Here is a 20,981-nt window from a genome sequence, read left to right as displayed (position 1 = left end):
TTCTTGATCCTATCTTGCAAGTCTATAGTCACCTATTATGTGTTGTGATCCGACAACCCCGAAGTGACAATAATCGGGATACTTCTCGGTGATGACCGTAGTTTGAGGAGTTCATGTATTCACTATGTGCTAATGCTTTGTTCCGGTTCTCTATTAAAAGGAGGCCTTAATATCCCTTAGTTTCCGTAAGGACCCTGCTGAACATGGGAGGGTAGGACAAAAGATGTCGTGCAAGTTCTTTTCCATAAGCACGTATGACTATTTACGGAATACATGCCTACATTACATTGATGAATTGGAGCTAGTTCTATATCACCCTCTGTTATAACTATTACATGAGGAATCACATCCGGCATAATTATCCATCACTGATCCATTGCCTACGAGCTTTTCACATATTGTTCTTCGCCTATTTACTTTTCCGTTGCTATCGTTACAACTACTATAAAAACCCAAAAACATTTTTCTTTACTTTTGCTACTGCTACTATTATTATCATACCACTTTTGCTACTAAACACTTTGCTGCAGATACTAAGTTATCCAGGTGTGGTTGAATTGACAATTCAACAGCTAATACTCAAGAATATTCTTTGGCTCCCCTTGTGTCGAATCAATAAATTTGGGTTGAATACTCTACCCTCGAAAGCTGTTGCGATCCCCTATACTTGTGGGTTATCACAGCTCTGGATCTTTTGCATGGTGGATGGCAAACTGCTCATCACACCTCCTCTGCAATATGTCGATTGTGCTCCCAAGGATTGTGACGCAGATATCACTGCCGATGGGCCATGGTGCCTGCACCGGCCGATGAAGATCTTGCTCCCCGACCTGCTCCGGCTCGTTCTCCTCGTCGAAGATGTAACGCAGGTAGGCATCGGGTCAAAGCTTTGGTCGTTGCTTGGCATGCTTGGAATAGCTAATGGTAGATGGGTGACGACTAGATCTTCGCAGAGTGTCATGGCGGTGCGTTGCCGCTTGGGTTATATGCAGCAAGCCGTTAGCTGGTGGTGGGAAACCGGTGAGGGAATACGCGTGGATTTTACAATTCACCCATATGGAGCGCGGGAAGCATTCGCTGGAGCGCAGGAAGCATTCGCCGGAGCGCGGGAAGACTAAGTGGAGCACACACACAACCCAAATACCGTAGCCGGTGCCACGTGTTATTTATCACACAAGTGTCAACATAAGGAAATGCATGTGTAACTTACTAATCATCGCACGCGAGTACTCGTAGACGCATCGTGTGCGATACTCCTAGCCACCGCAAGCAACTAGTTTGCATTTTTCAATTTTTTTTGTAGACACAGAATCGCACACGAACTAACTGTATTAACCGTCTGTGTTGTAAATTCTCATCGTAAACAATTCATCCGAGTCGGTTGTTTTCCACGTATCACACACATCTTGTTAAGTTGAACCGTTTCTGTTGCGTTTGCTAATTAAAAGCAGTTCGTCTGAGTGAACCGTATGCCCTATATCACACACACACCTTGATGTGGCTAACCGTTTATGTTGCACTCCCTAATAGCAAACGGTTCATCGGAGTGAACTGTATGCCGTATATCGCACGCACATTGATATGGCTGCCCGTTTCTGTTATTCTGCCTCATCGCAAACAGTTCGAACGGGTTAACCGTGTGGCCCATCAGAGCAAGGACCTTGTGGGGTGAATAGGATTCGTCATCTTTCTGCAAGTCTTGTGAAGAATTGCCTTTACATGTTCCATCATATTGGGTATCATTGACGTCAAGTTTGTTGGCTGTTACATTGCTCCGTGAGGTTCTTATGGATAAATCAGTGTGTGCAATTATATCTGACATGCATGGAAGGCAACTAGTAGTTAGATTTATGTAATGAGTGCTTGTAGGAGACGACATAAATAGTAGGACTAGGGTTAACTAGCAGCAATAGGTCTCAAAAACTAAAGGGAGAACACAGATGAAAGCTATAGAATATGTATCATTTGTACTCGAGATTAACTAGATGGCACACAAAAGTATTAAAGAACAACATAGGTAATACTAGAAGTGGTATAATAATATAATCACCAGCCTGTGGGATAGCATTGGCTGATGGATGATAACTATGGAACAACGTTACCTAAAGAACAAGTCTCTTAGCTGAACTATGGAACAACATTAACTCCTGAACAAGACCCGTAAGAGATCAACATGAATATATAGTGAAATGTGATAATCTATTTTCCATGCTTAGATGAATAACAAAGCCATAAATGTTGCACACAAGTAAGATGAGGGTACAACCTATCTGTCCGCCATCCATAGGAGTGAGCATCATGTGCTGACTTGTCGATGGCCCTGCAGTTGTTGTGGTTGTCCATGTCGGGCATGCGCATTCGATGCAGGGAACTGTTGAGTGGGGACTATAGCTCCCTTCTGGTGTATGCTTCCCTTGTTGGAGCAGCTGCAGTGAGTCAGAAGACGGTGTGGCTCAAGATGCAGAAAACACATAATGTTAAGAACGACACATCTCTTTGATCTGGAGAAATACCCTAAGCGATCAACAGGAAGGTACGAGAGTGGTCACACGTCTGTTGACTGAAGACTAAATTGGGGTCACACGATTTTATTTTATTTTGGTATTGTCTGATCTACGCCGGATGGCTTGATGGCCGTCTTGTGCCTCCCGGCTGACACTGTTCGGAATCTTCCCCGAAGAGCCAGCGACCACCGGTAGAGTAGCCTGCCTCCGCCGTCTGTGGCCTCGACCAAAACCCCGCTCCCTGCCCCACCGCACTACCGTGGTGGCACCGCCCCCGGGCCAATCCACAAAGACTCACCATCATCTAGATCTGGCGGCGCCAGTACCTTCAAACCATGCAACTCTAAGATAGCCATCTAAGCGTTGCTTCCGCGACGAACTTGCGCCCCCGCACCCTTACGTTAGACACCAGCCAACCAGCAGCCTAGGAGCTCCGTGATACGTCCATTTTGCATCATGCTTTTATATCAATATTTATTGCATTATGGGCTGTTATTTCACGTTATGTCACAATACTTATGGCTATTCTCTCTTATTTTACAAGGTTTACATGAAGAGGGAGAATGCCGTCAGCTGGAATTCTGGGCTGGAAAAGGAGCAAATATTGGAGACCTATTCTGCGCAACTCCAAAAGTCCTGAAACTCCACGGAATATCTTAAAATAAATAAAGAAAAATCATCGCCAAAGATGAAGGCCAGGGGCCCACACCCTGCTCACGAGGGTGGGGGGCGCCCCCCCTGGGGCGCGCCTCCCTACCTCGTGGGCCCCCTGGTGGCTCTCCGAGGCCCATCTTCTCCTATATGAAGTCTTTCAATGAGAAAAAAATAGAAGGCAACCTTTCGGGACGAGACTCCACCGCCACGGGGCGGAACCTTGGCGGAACCAATCTAGGGCTCCGGCAGAGCTGTTCTGCCGGGGACACTTCCCTCCGGGAGGGGGAAATCATCACCATCATCATCACCAACGCTCCTCTCATCAGGAGAGGGCAATCTCCATCAACATCTTCACCAGCACCATCTCATCTCTAAACCCTAGTTCATCTCTTGTATCCAATTCTTGTCTCCAAGTCCGGGATTGGTGCTAGTAGGTTGCTAGTAGTGTTGATTACTCCTTGTAGTTGATGCTAGTTGGTTTATTTGGTGGAAGAGCATATGTTCAGATCCTTTATGCATATTATTACCCCTCTGATTATGAACATGAATATGCTTTGTGAGTAGTTACGTTTGTTCCTGAGGACAAGGGAGAAGTCTTGCTATTAGTAGTCATGTGAATTTGGTATTCGTTTGATATTTTGATAAGATGTATGTTGTCTAGCCTCTAGTGGTGTTATGTGAACATCGACTACATAACACTTCACCATTATTTGGGCCTAGAGGAAGGCATTGGGAAGTAATAAGTAGATGATGGGTTACTAGAGTGACAGAAGCTTAAACCCTAGTTTATGCGTTGCTTCATAAGGGGCTGATTTGGATCCATATATTTCATGCTATGGTTAGGTTTACCTTAATACTTTTGTTGTAGTTGCGGATGCTTGTAATAGAGGTTAATCATAAGTGGGATTCTTGTTCAAGTAATAACAGCACCCAAGCACCGGTCCACCCACATATCAAATTATCAAAGTACCGAACGCGAATCATATGAGCGTGATGAAAACTAGCTTGATGATATTCCCATGTGTCCTCGGGAGCGCTTTTCCTATTATAAGAGTTTGTCCAGGCTTGTCCTTTGCTACAAAAAGGATTGGGCCACCTTGCTGCACTTTATTTACTCTTTTTACTTGTTGCTTGTTACAATTTATCTTATCACAAAACTATCTGTTACCACTTATTTCAGTACTTGCAGAGAATACCTTGCTGAAAACCGCTTATTATTTCCTTTTGCTCCTCGTTGGGTTCGACACTCTTACTTATAGAAAGGACTACGATAGATCCCCTATACTTGTGGGTCATCAAGACTCTTTTCTGGCGCCGTTGCCGGGGAGTGTAGCGCCTTTGGTAGGTGGAATTTGGTAAGGAAAAATTTATATGGTGTGCTGAAATTTTCTGTCACTTGTTACTATGGAAAGTAATTCTCTGAGGGGCTTGTTCGGGGTATCTTCACCCCATTGAGTAGAGCAAAGAGTTGCTCCTCAACCTACTGAACCTATTGAAAATGAAACTCCCTTTGAAATTCCTTAGGGTATGATGGAAAAACTGCTAGCTAACACTTTTACAGGAGATGGAACAAAGCATCCTGATGAACATCTACTCTATGTGGATGAAGTTTGTGGACTATTTAAGCTTGCAGGTATACCCGATGATGTTGTTAAGAAGAAGGCCTTCCCTTTATCTTTGAAGGGAGACGAATTGACATGGTACATGCTATGTGATGATACGAGATCATGGAACTATAAAAGATTGAAATTGGAATTTCATCAAAAGTATTACCCTATGCATCTTGTTCATCATGATCGCAATTATATATATAATTTTTGGCCTCACGAAGGAGAAAGCATTGCTCAAGCTTGGGGGAGGCTTAAATCAATGTTATATTCATGCCCCAATCATGAGCTCCCAAGAGAAGTAATTATTCAAAGTTTTTATGCTCGGCTTTTTGATAACAATCACACCATGCTCAATACTTCTTGTGATGGCTCTTTTCTGATGAAGACTATTGAATTTAAATGGAATTTATTGGATAGAATTAAACGCAACTCTGAAGATTGGGACCTCGACGAAGGTAAGGATTCAGGTATGACACCTAAGTTTGATTGTGTTAAATCTTTTATGGATACCGATATTTTCCGTAAGTTTAGCACTAAATATGGACTTGACTCTGAGATAGTTGCTTCTTTCTGTGAATCTTTTGCTACCTATGTTGATCTCCCCAAGGAGAAGTGGTTTAAATATCATCCTCCCATAGAAGTAAAAGTAGCTGCACCTATTAAAGTTGAAGAAAAGACTGTCACTTATAATGATCCTATTGTTCCCACTTCTTATGTTGAGAAACCACCTTTCCCTGTTAGAATGAAGGATCATGCTAAAGCTTCAACTGTTGTTCGTAAAAGCAATATTAGAACTTATACAACTCCTGAGCAAGTCAAAGTAGAACCTAATATTGCTATTGTAAAAGATCTCTTGTCAGATAATATTGATGGGCATGTTATTCAATTCTGTGGTGAAACTGCTAGAATTGCTAAAACTTGTGCTAGAGATAAACATAGACCTGTGATAGGCGTGCCTATTATTTCTGTTAAAATAGGAGATCATTGTTATCATGGCTTATGTGATATAGGTGCTAGTGCTAGTGTTATACCTATTACCTTGTATGAAGAAATTAAGCATGAAATTGCACCCGCTGAGATAGAAGATATTGATGTTACAATTAAACTTGCCAATAGAGATACGATATCTGCAATGGGAATTGTTAGAGATGTTGAAGTCTTGTGTGGGAAAACCAAATATCCCGCTGATTTTCTTGTTCTTGGTTCTCCACAAGATAGCTTTTGTCCCATTGTATTTGGTAGACCCTTCTTGAATACTGTTAATGCTAAGATAGACTGCGAAAAGAATGTTGTTACTATTGGCTTGGATGATATGGTTCATGAGTTTAATTTCTCTAAATTTAGTAAACAACATCGTGAGGAAGAATTGCCTAGTAAAGATGAAATTATTGGTCTTGCTTCTATTGTCGTACCTCCTAGTGATCCTTTAGAACACTATTTGCTAGACCATGAAAATGATATGTTCATGAATGAAAGAAGGGAAATAGATGAAGTATTCTTTAAACATGAACCTATTCTGCAACACAATTTGCCTGTTGAAATCCTAGGGGGTCCTCCTCCACCCAAGGGTGATCCCGTGTTTGAGCTTAAACCGTTGCCTGATAATCTTAAATATGCTTATCTTGATGAAAAGAAAATATATCCTGTCATTATTAGTGCTAACCTCTTAGAGCATGAAGAAGAAAGATTATTGAAAACTCTGAAGAAGCACCGTGCCGCTATTGGATATACTCTTGATGTTCTTAAGGGCATCAGTCCCACTCTATGTCAACATAAAATAAATTTGGAAGTGGATGCCAAACCAGTTCATGATCCTCAACGACGTTTGAATCCTAAAATGAAAGAAGTGGTAAGAAAAGAAATACTCAAGCTTCTGGAGGTAGGTATAATTTATCCTGTTGCTGATAGTCAGTGGGTAAGTCCTGTCCATTGTGTCCCTAAGAAGGGAGGTATTATTGTTGTCCCTAATGATAAAGATGAATTGATTCCGCAAAGAATTATCACAGGTTATAGGATGGTAATTGATTTCTGCAAATTAAATAAGGCTACTAAGAAAGATCATTACGCCTTACCTTTTATTGATCAAATGCTAGAAAGATTATGCAAACATACACATTATTGCTTTCTAGATGGTTATTCTGGTTTCTCTCAATGAATACATGAATACCTCAAAAATCAAAGACTACTTTTACATGCCCTTTTGGTACTTTTGCTTATAGACGTATGCCTTTCAGTTTATGTAATGCACCTGCTACCTTTCAAAGATGCATGATGGCTATATTCTCTGATTTTTGTGAAAAAATTTGTGAGGTTTTCATGGACGATTTTTCCGTCTATGGTTCCTCTTTTGATGATTGCTTGAGCAATCTTGATCGAGTTTTGCAGAGATGTGAAGAAACTAATCTTGTCTTGAATTGGGAAAAGTGCCACTTTATGGTTAATGAAGGTATTGTATTGGGGCACAAAGTTTCTGAAAGAGGTATTGAAGTTGATAAAGCCAAGGTTGATGCTATTGAAATGATGCCCGAGGACATCAAAGGTATAAGAAGTTTCCTTGGCCACGCTGGATTTTATAGGAGGTTCATTAAGGACTTCTCAAAAATTTCTCGGCCTCTGACTAATTTACTACAAAAAGATGTACCATTTGTCTTTGATGATGATTGTGTAGAAGCATTTTAAATACTTAAGAAAGCATTAGTCTCTGCACCTGTTGTTCAGCCACCTGATTGGAATTTACCCTTTGAAATTATGTGTGATGCTAGTGATTACGCTGTAGGTGCTGTTCAAGGGCAAAGAGTTGATAAGAAATTAAATGTTATCCATTATGCTAGTAAGACTCTACACAATGCTCAAAGAAATTATGCTACTACCGAAAAGGAACTTTTAGCAGTTGTATTTGCTTGTGATAAATTCAGACCATATATTGTTGATTCTAAAGTAACCATTCACACTGATCATGCTGCTATTAAATATCTTATGGAAAAGAAAGATGCAAAACCTAGACTTATTAGATGGGTTCTCTTGCTGCAAGAATTTGATTTGCATATTGTTGATAGAAAAGGAGCTGAGAACCCCGTTGCAGACAACTTATCTAGGTTAGGGAATGTTCTTGATGACCCACTACCTATTGATGATAGCTTTCCTGATGAACAATTAAATGTCATAAGCACTTCTCGTAGCACTCCATGGTATGCTGATTATGCTAATTATATTGTTGCAAAATTTATACCACCTAGCTTCACATACCAACAAAAGAAAAAGTTTTTCTATGATTTGCGACATTACTTTTGGCATGACCCACATCTTTATGAAGAAGGAGTAGATGGTGTTATTAGACGTTGTGTACCTGAGCATGAACAGGAACAGATCCTATGCAAGTGTCACTCCGAAGCTTATGGAGGACACCACGCTGGAGATAGAACTGCACATAAGGTATTGCAATCCGGCTTTTATTGGCCCACTCTCTTCAAGGATGCACGTAAGTTTGTTTTGTCTTGTGATGAATGTCAAAGAATTGGTAATATTAGTAGACGTCAAGAAATTCTTATGAATTATTCACTTGTTATTGAACCATTTGATGTTTGGGGCTTTGATTACATGGGACCTTTTCCTGCCTCTAACAGATATACACATATTTTAGTTGCTGTTGATTACGTTACTAAGTTGGTAGAAGCTATTCCAACTAGTAGTGCTGATCATAACACTTCTATTAAAATGCTTAAAGAAGTTATTTTTCCGAGGTTTGGAGTCCCTAGATATTTAATGACTGATGGTGGTTCACACTTTATTCATGGTGCTTTCCGTAAAATGCTTGCTAAATATGACGTTAATCATAGAATTGCATCTCCATATCACCCGCAATCTAGTGGTCAAGTAGAATTGAGCAATAGAGAGCTCAAATTAATTTTGCAAAAGGCTGTTAACAGGTCTAGAAAGAATTGGTCCAATAAACTGGATGACGCATTATGGGCCTATAGAACTGCATATAAGAATCCTATGGGTATGTCTCCGTATAAAATGGTTTATGGAAAAGCATGTCACTTACCTCTCAAACTAGAACATAAGGCATATTGGGCAATTAAAGAGCTCAACTATGATTTCAAACTTGCCGGTGAGAAGAGGTTATTTGATATTAGCTCACTTGATGAATGGAGAACCCAAGCTTATGAAAATGCCAAGTTGTTTAAAGAAAAGGTTAAAAGATGGCATGACAAAAGGATACGAAAGCGTGAGTTTAATGTAGGTGATTATGTATTTCTATACAACTCTCGTTTAAGATTTTTTGCAGGAAAACTTCTCTCTAAATGGGAAGGTCCCTACGTTATCGAGGAGGTCTATCATTCTGGTGCCATAAAAATCAACAACTTCGAAGGCACAAATCCGAAGGTGGTAAACGGTCAAAGGATCAAACATTATATCTCAGGTAATCCCATAAATGTTGAAACCAATATTATTGAAACCGTAACCTCGGAGGAATACATAAGGGACACCTTCCAGACCGTTTCAGACTTGAAAAGGAATAGTTATGTGGTACGGTAAGTAAACTGACTCCAAAACAATTTTTAAGGCAATATTTCTCCATTTTGGAATATTTAGAAAAATAGAAAAAAGAGTGGCAGTCCGGGAAGGACACGAGGGCCCCACGAGGGTGGTGGGCGCGCCCTACCCCCCTGGGCGCGCCCTCCTACCTCGTGAGCACCTCGTGTGCCCTCCGGACTCCTTTTTCTTGCACGATACGTATTTTGGTCGGTAAAAATTCATTATATATTCTCCCGAAGGTTTTGACTCTCGTATCACGCAAATATCCTCTGTTTTTGTTTCGAGCTGTTGCTGCTGCAGATTAGAGCAAGATGTCTTCTCAAGAGTCAGTCGGGGAAAGCCGGGTATCTAACCCAGCACCGGAACCAAGGGCAAACAGCGACGCTGACCACTTTGGGCCAGCAACGGAGGAAGAGATGGAGGCTGACCTGATGAGGGTAGATGCCATGGAAGATCAAGAAGTCACCTCTCACCTCCGAGCTGGGTTTATGATGGGGGAACTACAGAGCTCAGCTATTCCAAACTCGGTTATCCCTTCCAATATTAGATTTCTTTCCTATGAAAATATGAGGAGGAGTGTCTGTTGTTCTCTCGCAGCTATGCAACACCCTTGGGTGCAAGGAGCTTTAGCCGTTACAGGAAAGCTTCGCAAGGAAATAATGGACCTCAAGCAGCAAGTCAATAAGCTCGAGGAGGAGAACCGTATCTTGAGGGGAATCATCGCCAAGAATATTACACCAACAACAAAGAAGGAGATATAATCACATGGGTATGGGCACTCCCCTTGCCAACTGCCAAGCTTGGGGGAGGTGCCCTGGTATCGTATCACCATCACAACTCCTATCTTTATCGTTTTTCTTAGTTCGATCCTTTTAGTAGTATCTTGATTTAGTAGAATAAAGTCATGGCATGATCTAGTTTTGAGTTTTGCTTTATTATCCTTCTTTGTAATCGAGTCCGTGAGATTTATATAATAAAGATTAGTGTTGAGTCAAGGGATTGATTATTTTGCCATGATCTTGGGTAAATAGAAAGAAGAAAAAGAATAAAAAGAATCAAAGAGTTCATATTGATCTTATTGAAAGTAATGACTTCACATAGAAAGAGTATGATGATTAAAAGTTGTTGGGAGTTGGCAAATATAGCTTTGGTCATCGTTGCAATTAATAGGAAGTAATAAGGAAAGAGAGGTTTCACATATAGATATATTATCATTGACATCTTTTATGATTGGGAGCACTCATTAAAATATGACATGCTAAAGAGTTGAGGTTGGACAAGGAAGACAACATAATGAGTTATATTTTCTTCCATCTGAGATAAAGTATGTTGTCATGGATCCTCTAACATGTTGAGCTTGCCTTTTCCCCTCATGCTAGCCAAATTCTCAGCACCAAGTAGAAATACTACTTGTGCTTCCAAATACCATTAAACCAGTTCAGCTATGAGAGTCCACCATATCTACCTATGGATTGAGTAAGATCCTTCAAGTAAGTTGTCATCGGTGCAAGCAATAAAAATTGCTCTCTAAATATGCATGACTTATTAGTGCAGAGAAAATAAGCTTTGTACGAACTTGTTGGGGAAGTAATAAAAGCGATGGACTGCATAATAAAGGTCCACATACAAGGGGCAATATAAAGTGACGTTCTTTTGCATTAAGATTTTGTGCATCAACCCTAAACGCGCATGACAACCTCTGCTTCCCTCTACGAAGGGCCTATCTTTTGTTATTATCTTCTACCTTATGCAAGAGTCACGGTGATCTTCACATTTCCTTTTTCATTTTATCCTTTGGCAAGTTCAGCATGTTGGAAAGAACATGATATATATATATCTAATTGGATGTAGGGGAGCATGAATTATTATTGTTGACATTACCCTTGAGGTAAAAGGTTGTGGGGCAAAACTATAAGCCCCTATCTTTCTCTGTGTCCGATTAAAACTTCGTAACCACAAGTATTGTGTGAGTGTTAGCAATTATGAAGGACTAAGTGATAGTTGAGTATGTGGACTTGCTCTTAAGCTCTGACATAGACTCTTTCCGATGTTATGATAAATTGCAATTGCTTCAATGACTGAGGTTATAATTTGTTGGTGCTCAATAAGGTTTCTGATTCATACTTTTGCATTGTGAAAAGATCATCACTTGAACATAAGTAATCATATGACAAAATCTATATATGTTGTTGTTATGGGAATAATCATGATGCCTTCATGTCCGTATTTTATTTTTTATCGACGCCTCTACCTCTAAACATGAGGACATATTTATTGTTATCGGCTTTTCGCTTGAGGACAAGCGAGGTCTAAGCTTGGGGGAGTTGATACGTCCATTTTGCATCATGCTTTTATATAAATATTTATTGCATTATGGGCTGTTATTTCACGTTATGTCACAATACTTATGGCTATTCTCTCTTATTTTACAAGGTTTACATGAAGAGGGAGAATGCCGGCAGCTGGAATTCTGGGCTGGAAAAGGAGCAAATATTGGAGACCTATTCTGCGCAACTCCAAAAGTCCTGAAACTCCACGGAATATCTTAAAATAAATAAAGAAAAATCATCGCCAAAGATGAAGGCTAGGGGGCCCACACCCTGCTCACGAGGGTGGGGGACGCCCCCCTGGGGCGCGCCCTCCTACCTCGTGGGCCCCCTGGTGGCTCTCTGACGCCCATCTTCTCCTATATGAAGTCTTTCGATGAGAAAAAAATAGAAGGCAACCTTTCGGGACGAGACTCCGCCGCCACGAGGCGGAACCTTGGCGGAACCAATCTAGGGCTCCGGCAGAGCTGTTCTGCCGGGGACACTTCCCTCCAGGAGGGGGAAATCATCACCATCATCATCACCAACGCTCCTCTCATCGAGAGAGGGCAATCTCCATCAACATCTTCACCAGCACCATCTCATCTCTAAACCATAGTTCGTCTCTTGTATCCAATTCTTGTCTCCAAGGCCGGGATTGGTGCTAGTAGGTTGCTAGTAGTGTTGATTACTCCTTGTAGTTGATGCTACTTGGTTTATTTGGTGGAAGATCATATGTTCAGATCCTTTATGCATATTATTACCCCTCTGATTATGAACATGAATATGCTTTGTGAGTAGTTACGTTTGTTCCTGAGGACAAGGGAGAAGTCTTGCTATTAGTAGTCATGTGAATTTGGTATTCGTTCGATATTTTGATAAGATGTCTGTTGTCTAGCCTCTAGTGGTGTTATGTGAACGTCGACTACATAACACTTCACCATTATTTGGGCCTAGAGGAAGGCATTGGGAAGTAATAAGTAGATGATGGGTTGCTAGAGTGACAGAAGCTTAAACCCTAGTTTATGCGTTGCTTCGTAAGGGGCTGATTTGGATCCATATGTTTCATGCTATGGTTAGGTTTACCTTAATACTTTTGTTGTAGTTGCGGATGCTTGCAATAGAGGTTAATCATAAGTTGGATGCTTGTTCAAGTAAGAACAGCGCCCAAGCACCGGTCCACCCACATATCAAATTATCAAAGTACCGAATGTGAATCATATGAGCGTGATGAAAACTAGCTTGAGGATATTCCCATGTGTCCTCGGGAGCGCTTTTCCTATTATAAGAGTTTGTCCAGGCTTGTCCTTTGCTACAAAAAGGATTGGGCCACCTTGCTGTACTTTATTTACTCTTTTTACTTGTTGCTCGTTACAATTTATCTTATCACAAAACTATCTGTTACCACTTATTTCAGTACTTGCAGAGAATACCTTGCTGAAAACCGCTTATCATTTCCTTCTGCTCCTCGTTGGGTTCGACACTCTTACTTATCAAAAGGACTACGATAGATCCCCTATACTTGTGGGTCATCACTCCGCCGCCTCGAGGGGTGCTGCTTCCCATTGGGAATCGATTGGCCCAGAATAAAAAATTCAGACAACTGACGCCTAAATAAAGTGATTTGAGATGAGGGTGTGACCTATCTGGCGGCACGGTGAAGTAGGAAGCTCTAGCTACCGAGTCGGCGAGGCCGGCGCGGTTGCAGTGGCTACCGGCGGCAGGGAAGCAGAGATGTCATGACGGTCGACGGCTACAGGGAAGCAGCACCGGGCTCTGGACGGATCCGAAGTTGGAGCCGCTTTGGCGCCGTGAACAACGGAGGGGGTGAATCGGCTCCGGTATGGTTCACGTAGCCGTCGTCGAGGCAGCTCCAGCAGCACGGAGTAAGAGGCACACGACCTAGTGCACGACGGCAAATGGACATCGTCTCCGGCATTAGGGAGGAGGGCGGCTGTGAATTTGGTGCGGTGGGGGGCGCCATGGAGGAGGGGCTGAGGTTTCGTGGCTCGGGAAAAGGGAGCTTCCGGGGAGAAGGTGATTTGGCGCCCACGAGGTATGAATGGGGAATTGGGAGGGGAGTGGAACCATGTCTTACGGAGGCATTTGTCTGAAATGTGTGGGGAGTTATAGTTCTACCCCTGCCTTTAGGCTTCTCGTCTTGGGTCTGTGTACTGAGGGTCGGGGATAGTAGAGTAACATTGCTTCTCCCCAAATAGTGGGCGCGAGCGATTTCGGGCAAGGAGGGCGTGTTTTGAAATATAGTGGGTGCAGCGATTTCGGCCGAGGAGAGCATGTTTTGAAATAGTGGGCGCGAGCTATTTCGGGCGAGGAGAGGGTGTTTTGCCGACCATGGTTTATGAATTATTTGGCACATGTCATTTCGGCCGAGGAGAAGGCGCGCTTGGATGAACTTACAAACCTACCCTCGATGTACAATGGGCCAATTGATGCGTGTCCCACATAGGTCGGTAATTTCGCGTCTCCCATTTATTTGCTCGGGCGAATTCCACCGAGCAGAGGGTGTTTAACGGTTCATTCAAATTTTGGGAGAACAAGCATCCATGTCTACCTTACCAAGTTGATTCGAATCAATTTTGAAATATTTTAGCTTGCCACTTCTTTTCTAGATGGGGAGATGATGCTCGGGAGTAATGTGTTTTTACATGTTCGTTGCTAGTTATTTACTATATGAAAAACTAGCAGAGTCACCCGCGCATTTGCACGGCTAGATTTAATATGTACTACCATACATCTCCTCATTTATATATGTTCTTGAACTATTTTCATATGAATATGCATTTGTAATATCTTAGATGGTTGTTAGATGAAAAAAAACTCTGCAAAGAATAAATCAATATTAGTTTTAATTGTAAATTTTATTACATTTTGTATTGATTGTAAATTTTGAATTTTTCATTGTGCATGTTGTTCTCAGTATATGATTTTCTTATTCATGCACCATAGATAATTAGACACCAAAGGAGAAATATATTGGTATAGTTGTTTCAAAACACCTTTTTGTAGAAATTTTAAGCAAAACATTGATTAATATCCATGGCTTACACCTAGACATTTCACCTTTCCTCCACCTATCCCATAATTAGGGGCTTTGCTATTATATGTTACTCGGTTAGTATGATGTCATGCATCCATATGCTCCAATACATGTTCATCTTACTCGAAATATGTCCTTCATCCATATTTGTCATGATTTGTTGCTTCCAAGAATTTAGGTTGGTGTCTCACAACAGTTTGTTGCTCTTTCAATATGCCTGTTGGTAAGTGGGTCCCAAACTCACATGGACATACATGAAAAACTTGCATAGAGCATGTTTATCGATTTTTATTTATACACACACATTTACTCTTTTGACATTCTCAAGTTAACATTTATAGTCGTTATTATTTCAAGTAATATGGTGTATTCTTTCACTCATCTTCATTCTACTCAGGTCAGACACTCTCTTGTAGTGCCCAACACACTCATGTTGGTACTGCTACTTATTTTATTTATGCATTGAAAGGAACACTCAAAGTATGTCGATACATATGAGTCATGTTACGTCCACATATTTTCATTCTTACTACTTCTTGTCTGCCTTTTAAAGAAATCAAATTGATATATTAATTAAAATAGTTGGATGGTAAATTGCGCTGCTAGATTTACGTTAAAATTTCATATTTGGTATTACTTTTCTTATTCTTATTTGGTCACTTTATTGAATAATATTTGGGTCCGGATACTGATATATTCATACAGATATACAATTAAAAAAATGAAAATGGGCATACGAAATGTATACCAAAGGATGTATGTCTTGAGAAATATGATTGTGTACTTGCGTACAAAGGCTTTCCATTTCAGTGCATTGGATTGCATCCAAGGACTTTTCCAAGGACTTGTCACGTGGTGAGGTTTTGCAGTACAAATAGGTGGCCCTATGGTAATTAGAAATCTCTTCTCTCTATACACTAGTAAGCGTGCACGTGCAACGCACGTATCCTAATAAAATACACTAAAAACATGAACTTTCATCTCTCTTTTTAGCAGAACATTTAAATGTGTGTCACGCAAAATGATTTGAATGCAATAATTTATTTTAGATTAAGTCATAAGTCTTGTTTGACCGGTGAAAGACTTCCATTGTTGAAATGTTGTGATCCCAAAATTCCAAAAACAAAATGAAAAAACCCGCGCATGTAACACACGACCAATACACGTGTCTTCACATAAAATAACGATGACATAAATATATTGTAATTGTTACTTATTACAAAAATACTTAAAAATAACAACTAAGGAACATTATCTAGTAATCGCTATTTGATGATGATCCTCTCTGGAAGGTCCATCTTTTGATCCGGTCTATGATGCTTCGTTCTAAGACCGGGATATTGTTTAAAACTTCATTCTCTTCATATTTCAAAATATGAACCAAAAATCGCTTCCTCAGTTCAAAATCATCCTACATATGCATTATATAACATTGTTATTTAAAAAAAGTGTAACGTGTGTAGAAATGAGCATGGTGTCAATACTTACCTTGGGTACTGGAAAATGTAGCGTCCCATCGTGCCATGAGTGCATTAAATTGAAAACCAAATAACCAGACAGGGGACTGCATGTATGAAATGTTACATGCAAGCTGAATGAATCAATTAAGATTGTGATGTATTGACAAGATTCATACCCGTATGAGTTTGTGGGAACAGCAGGAACTTTGCATCCCCATATCAAAATGTCGTCCTTGAAGGCAGGGTTTGCAGCTTGGAGTGCAAGGTTTAGATTGTTGGCCATAGTTTCAAGTATATGCTTTCCGAAAGTGGGTATTGAAAGCGGGTCCAAAATAGAGACAACTTTTTTATGTTGGTCCAAGACAAACAATAAAAATAACCCAAGAATATCACGAGGCAATAAAATCTACAATGATACATACATGCATTTAGAAATACATCAATTATTATCATTCATAAGACCAAATAAACAATAAATTTGAATTTAAATCTTATCGTATCACATTCTGAGATATGATACTCATTGCTGTCAGGCCAGCTATCAAACAATTGTGCCAACATAGCGATGTCCATACCATCACGTTGACTTGGGACTCGTGCATAGTGGGACATGGACTACAATATTGTAAGAAAATATTAGTAGAATGAGGCAAAATGTAAAATGTGATTAAAATAACTTACACAGAATCGTAGATCCATATAGTGTACTGGGACGTCTCTAGCAAGCTGGACGTCGTGGCACGCTAGTATCCTCACAGCCATGTTAAAACAATCAGCATCCATGTACTCATCATTTTTTTAATATGTTCTTTAATTGTCTCAAGTTTAAACTAATAGGGTAAGGCTGAGAGCTTTTCACCCATTCGCTCATGTGAAATGGGAATTCTGTCATTATACAAGAGTAATAGGAACAAAAATGAATTGCAAAAATGTGTCTTACTCTAGCATCGGGACATCATCAACCATGGTGATGAACAAGCAAAGTTCATCTATTAAGTCGTCGTTTGTTGGAGTGACAATTGGCGAAAGGATAAATGATTGCGAGATGAGCTCAACTTGTGACGATGAGTTGGATGCTTTAGGTTTGTTAGGAGGTCTTTCGACAATCATACAATCAGTGGGATCCATGTTGGTTTCATCATCATCCAAGTCTCGGTTTCTTATATCGTCATCATTGAATTCCGAGTCGACTAAAATGACAACTAATTTTGTTCTAAAATCTGTCATGTGAACCTAAAGTGAAGCAGTAATAAGACTTAGTTTTCAAATAATGATACAACACAAAATAATTAGTATCATGATACGATGCTAAATATACCTGTTCAGGAGTGTCGGACAAACCATCTCCCGTGAAGTACTCCATGTAATTTAACATCCAGAGACCACAAGACCACCTTGATGATAAAGAATTTTTGTTATGCTTAATAACAAAAATATTAATAAAAAAATAGTATCATAAAATGATGATGACTAAACCACACTATCATACCAAATACGCTCGTAAAAAAAGAACTAAACAACGTTTGCCGCTAATATAAATCAAATAACCAAAAGGGCTATCAATAAAATAACTAAATTTCTAACCCATATATTTTTTATATATAAATCAAATGAACAAAATGGTTATCAATAAAAAAATGAATTTGTGAATGCATAATTATTTTGAGAGGAACCCATATAATTATTACTTCACCGAATGGGTTGTCGATCATAGATACAAAAATCAAACAAAAGAGACACGGCCAATGATCCATTTGGTCGATGTACTATTTAATCTGGGTGGCGTAATTATGTGATAGAAAAGCAACCAGAGGTCAGACTGCAAAAGAGAAAAAAAAGCAACCAAAGAAACACTAATAAGGAGCAGCCGGTGAAAAGTATAAAAAAAAGAGCAACAGGAAGCCGTCCGTCGCACTATCACTATCTCGATCTCTCCAGTACTTAATCACTTTGCTTTATCCACTCCTCACTTCTTCCTCCCCCAGCCGCCTCCTCTGTAGCACGGCGCCAAATCTGCAGCACGCCACATCCTCTCCCGGCACGACGCCGGCCGCCCCCCCCCCCCACCCACCACCACCAGGGCCTCGCCCCATCTCCTCCTATCCCCTCCAGGGCCTCGCCCCGTCTCCTCCTATCCCCTCCAGGGCCTCGCCCCGTCGGCCCTTATCCCCAGCACGGCCTCGCCCCGCCCCCTCCTCTCACCACCGCGGCCTTGCCTCGCCGCCAACCCCGCGGATCTTCCCTGGATCGACTCTGCCGCCTCCATCCTACTGCCCCAGAGGATATCGAGATGTGAGCTGGTCGACACAATTCGGGAGCAGGCATATGGAATTGGATCGAGATCCAGTGCATCATCAAGTCGCTCTGGGAAGGAGTTCGCAGCTCGCGTACGTGCTCTACAGGATCAGCCTAATCTCTCTGTCGCCGCTGTTGTTGGCTTGCAATAGACCAGACTATTTCCAGAGGTCAGTTCATCTATCCTCAAGTAGGCCTTGTCTCCATTCCTCTGCTTTTCATGCAGCTTCAGTTTGTACACTTAGTAGAACACACTTCCTGACCAAATGATGGACAATAACTCTTCCAGGTACCACAAAGTGGTTGATTCAAAGTTCGCACTATTTATATCACAGGTAATGGTAATAGCAATTTCAGTTCTTGTTCTTGATCTCCTGTATAGAGGATGTTATTTTTTTACATTGCTTCTTCCAATTGCAGGATGGTACAAATGGAGAAAAAAATAAGGCCTGGAGCTATACCCAAATTTATGCAGGTGCGGAAAGAAACACTTGATCTATGCTCAATTGCCTAATAGTATAACAGAACACGCTCTGCTTCTTCTCCTGTAATATTGCTAGCATAGCTGATACTTCTCCTGTAATATTGCTAGCATAGCTGATAGTACAAGTTAATGCGTGGCTGCTTACTCTATTTAGCCCTATGAGTGAATAAAAATAGATTGAAAATCATAACGCATTTTTTATATGCAGCCCAATGAAGTGTATCGCCTTGAGCTCCATTATTTAGGCCAGATCTCATGAGATGTGTTGTGACAATTGCATTGGCATACAATAAGGTAAATAATTGCATTGGCATACCAAATCTCTTGAACAAATGTGATTCAGGAATGCTATGAGTGATAAAATAAACATAATAACATACCAAATGTGCCCTGTTAAGCATAAATGCGATGAGTTCTAGTAGGAGGCGTACCCATCCGTCTGAAGACGGCTCTTAATATATTCTTCTCTTTTCCATGTTGTAACATCTAGATCAATCCACTTATCGGATTTTAATTCCATGTGCTTGGATGCATATTTGAATAAATCCTCTAGTCCTTCTAGCTGTTGTAGCAACAAATGGAAAAAGTATAAGCATCACAAGTGAGAAATAAGAAAAGAAGGTTCTTAGAAAAGATGGGGGAGTAGGACTAAGTACTAACTGTATCAGTGAGGTCCTTGCGGCTCATGTATGGGCCTAGCGAGTCGAGCACTTGAACACATTTTTTTTGGCATTTATAACACATAAATACCAGTGAATGCCGTCCATGTTTATTGGTAAGTATATCTGAAGAAAATGATTATTTTAGTTGTAGAAGTATGTGGACGAATCGGTCGTTCTTGCTGTAATTCATAGAAATATGTAGAAAAGTAAGACTAACCATATCATTTTTCAAATACGCTTTGGCTCTGTTTAATACCCATGCTGGTGCAGCATCCATGTCATCTGAGGGCAGATAGCTACCGATCTTCATCATCTTAGAGATGCATGCATTCTCTAAGAACACACTTCCACCTGACCTTACTTGTAGATGCTCCGTAAAAATCATGCAATTTATGTACGTATTTATGACCTACAATTAAAAGTATACATAGTAGATTAGATGGCACATACTTATAATCAAATAGCATCTTCATGTCGTAATATACTTACTTCGTCGCCAACCCATTCTTCGGGAGATAGAAGAGATACTAAATGTCTTTTTTTCAGAAATGCGTCGCCGATGCTCACTAAATTTCTTTCTTTACTTGGTTCGGATCTGATTTTTTCTATAACGGACCAATCATCGCCAGTGCAGGCATAATCTGTCACGATGGCCATAATAACATTTAATGATAATGAACACAAAAACAATAATATAGCAGTACAAGGACATCTCCAGGTTTCGTTCTGTGCCTTGTGGAGAAACAACATAGTCTTGTGCCTTCTTAGGCTTGTTATGTCGTCGTATATGTTTCTTTATATGCACGGGCATTGTTAGCTCGTCCTCTATAGTTTGAAGCCCTTCCATGCCGGGTGTTTGTGCCAATTTCTCGTCCTCAGTTGCCACCATTTGTTGACTTGTTTCGTTGTGGGATTTCTGAAAACAATATTAAAAGAATTACCCGTATGTAGGATATAATATAATTATAATAGTTTTGGAAGAAGTAGTTGGAAAAGGAAAGTCACATTTGTATGTTCAGAATCTTTGGCCTCTCTGTTTGCTATGTTTTCTTCAAGAATAGGTGTATATTCTGAGCTCTCCGTGCAATTATTTTCCTCCACTTCATTATTGTTGAGTACTTCACTTGATTCGTCATCTCTCGGTAGCTAAAACACATGGTAGTATAATATTATAACAGATAGAATATCGTTTTGATATGATATTGTACTAAAAAAAATTACAAAGTGCTCTTTGGTGTTAGAATTAGAATAGTAATGACATGTGGAAAGAAAACTTGCCTCTGTGGACTCGGGATATGTATCCTCCTGTACGGTTATCACCTCATCAATATGCATATACTCTGTATCCTCCATAGTAGAGTCTTCTTGTATCACCTGTGCCGACTCATAGTTTGTATCCTCGTCCTTCT

General features: G+C 40.5%; 1 long non-coding RNA gene across 1 annotated transcript; it reads right to left on the bottom strand.

The window, feature by feature from the left end:
* Positions 1-17,419: 17,419 nt before the first annotated feature.
* Positions 17,420-19,582, bottom strand: LOC123046639 (uncharacterized). Its single transcript, XR_006422490.1, has 3 exons — positions 19,571-19,582; positions 19,342-19,472; positions 17,420-17,525 (listed from the first exon to the last, which is right to left on the bottom strand). It is a non-coding gene; the product is annotated as an uncharacterized lncRNA (long non-coding RNA).
* Positions 19,583-20,981: the final 1,399 nt, after the last annotated feature.

The sequence above is a fragment of the Triticum aestivum genome, chromosome 2B (genome assembly GCF_018294505.1).
Source record: "Triticum aestivum cultivar Chinese Spring chromosome 2B, IWGSC CS RefSeq v2.1, whole genome shotgun sequence".
Taxonomy (NCBI): domain Eukaryota; kingdom Viridiplantae; phylum Streptophyta; class Magnoliopsida; order Poales; family Poaceae; genus Triticum; species Triticum aestivum.
This window is presented reverse-complemented; position numbering and strand designations above follow the sequence as displayed.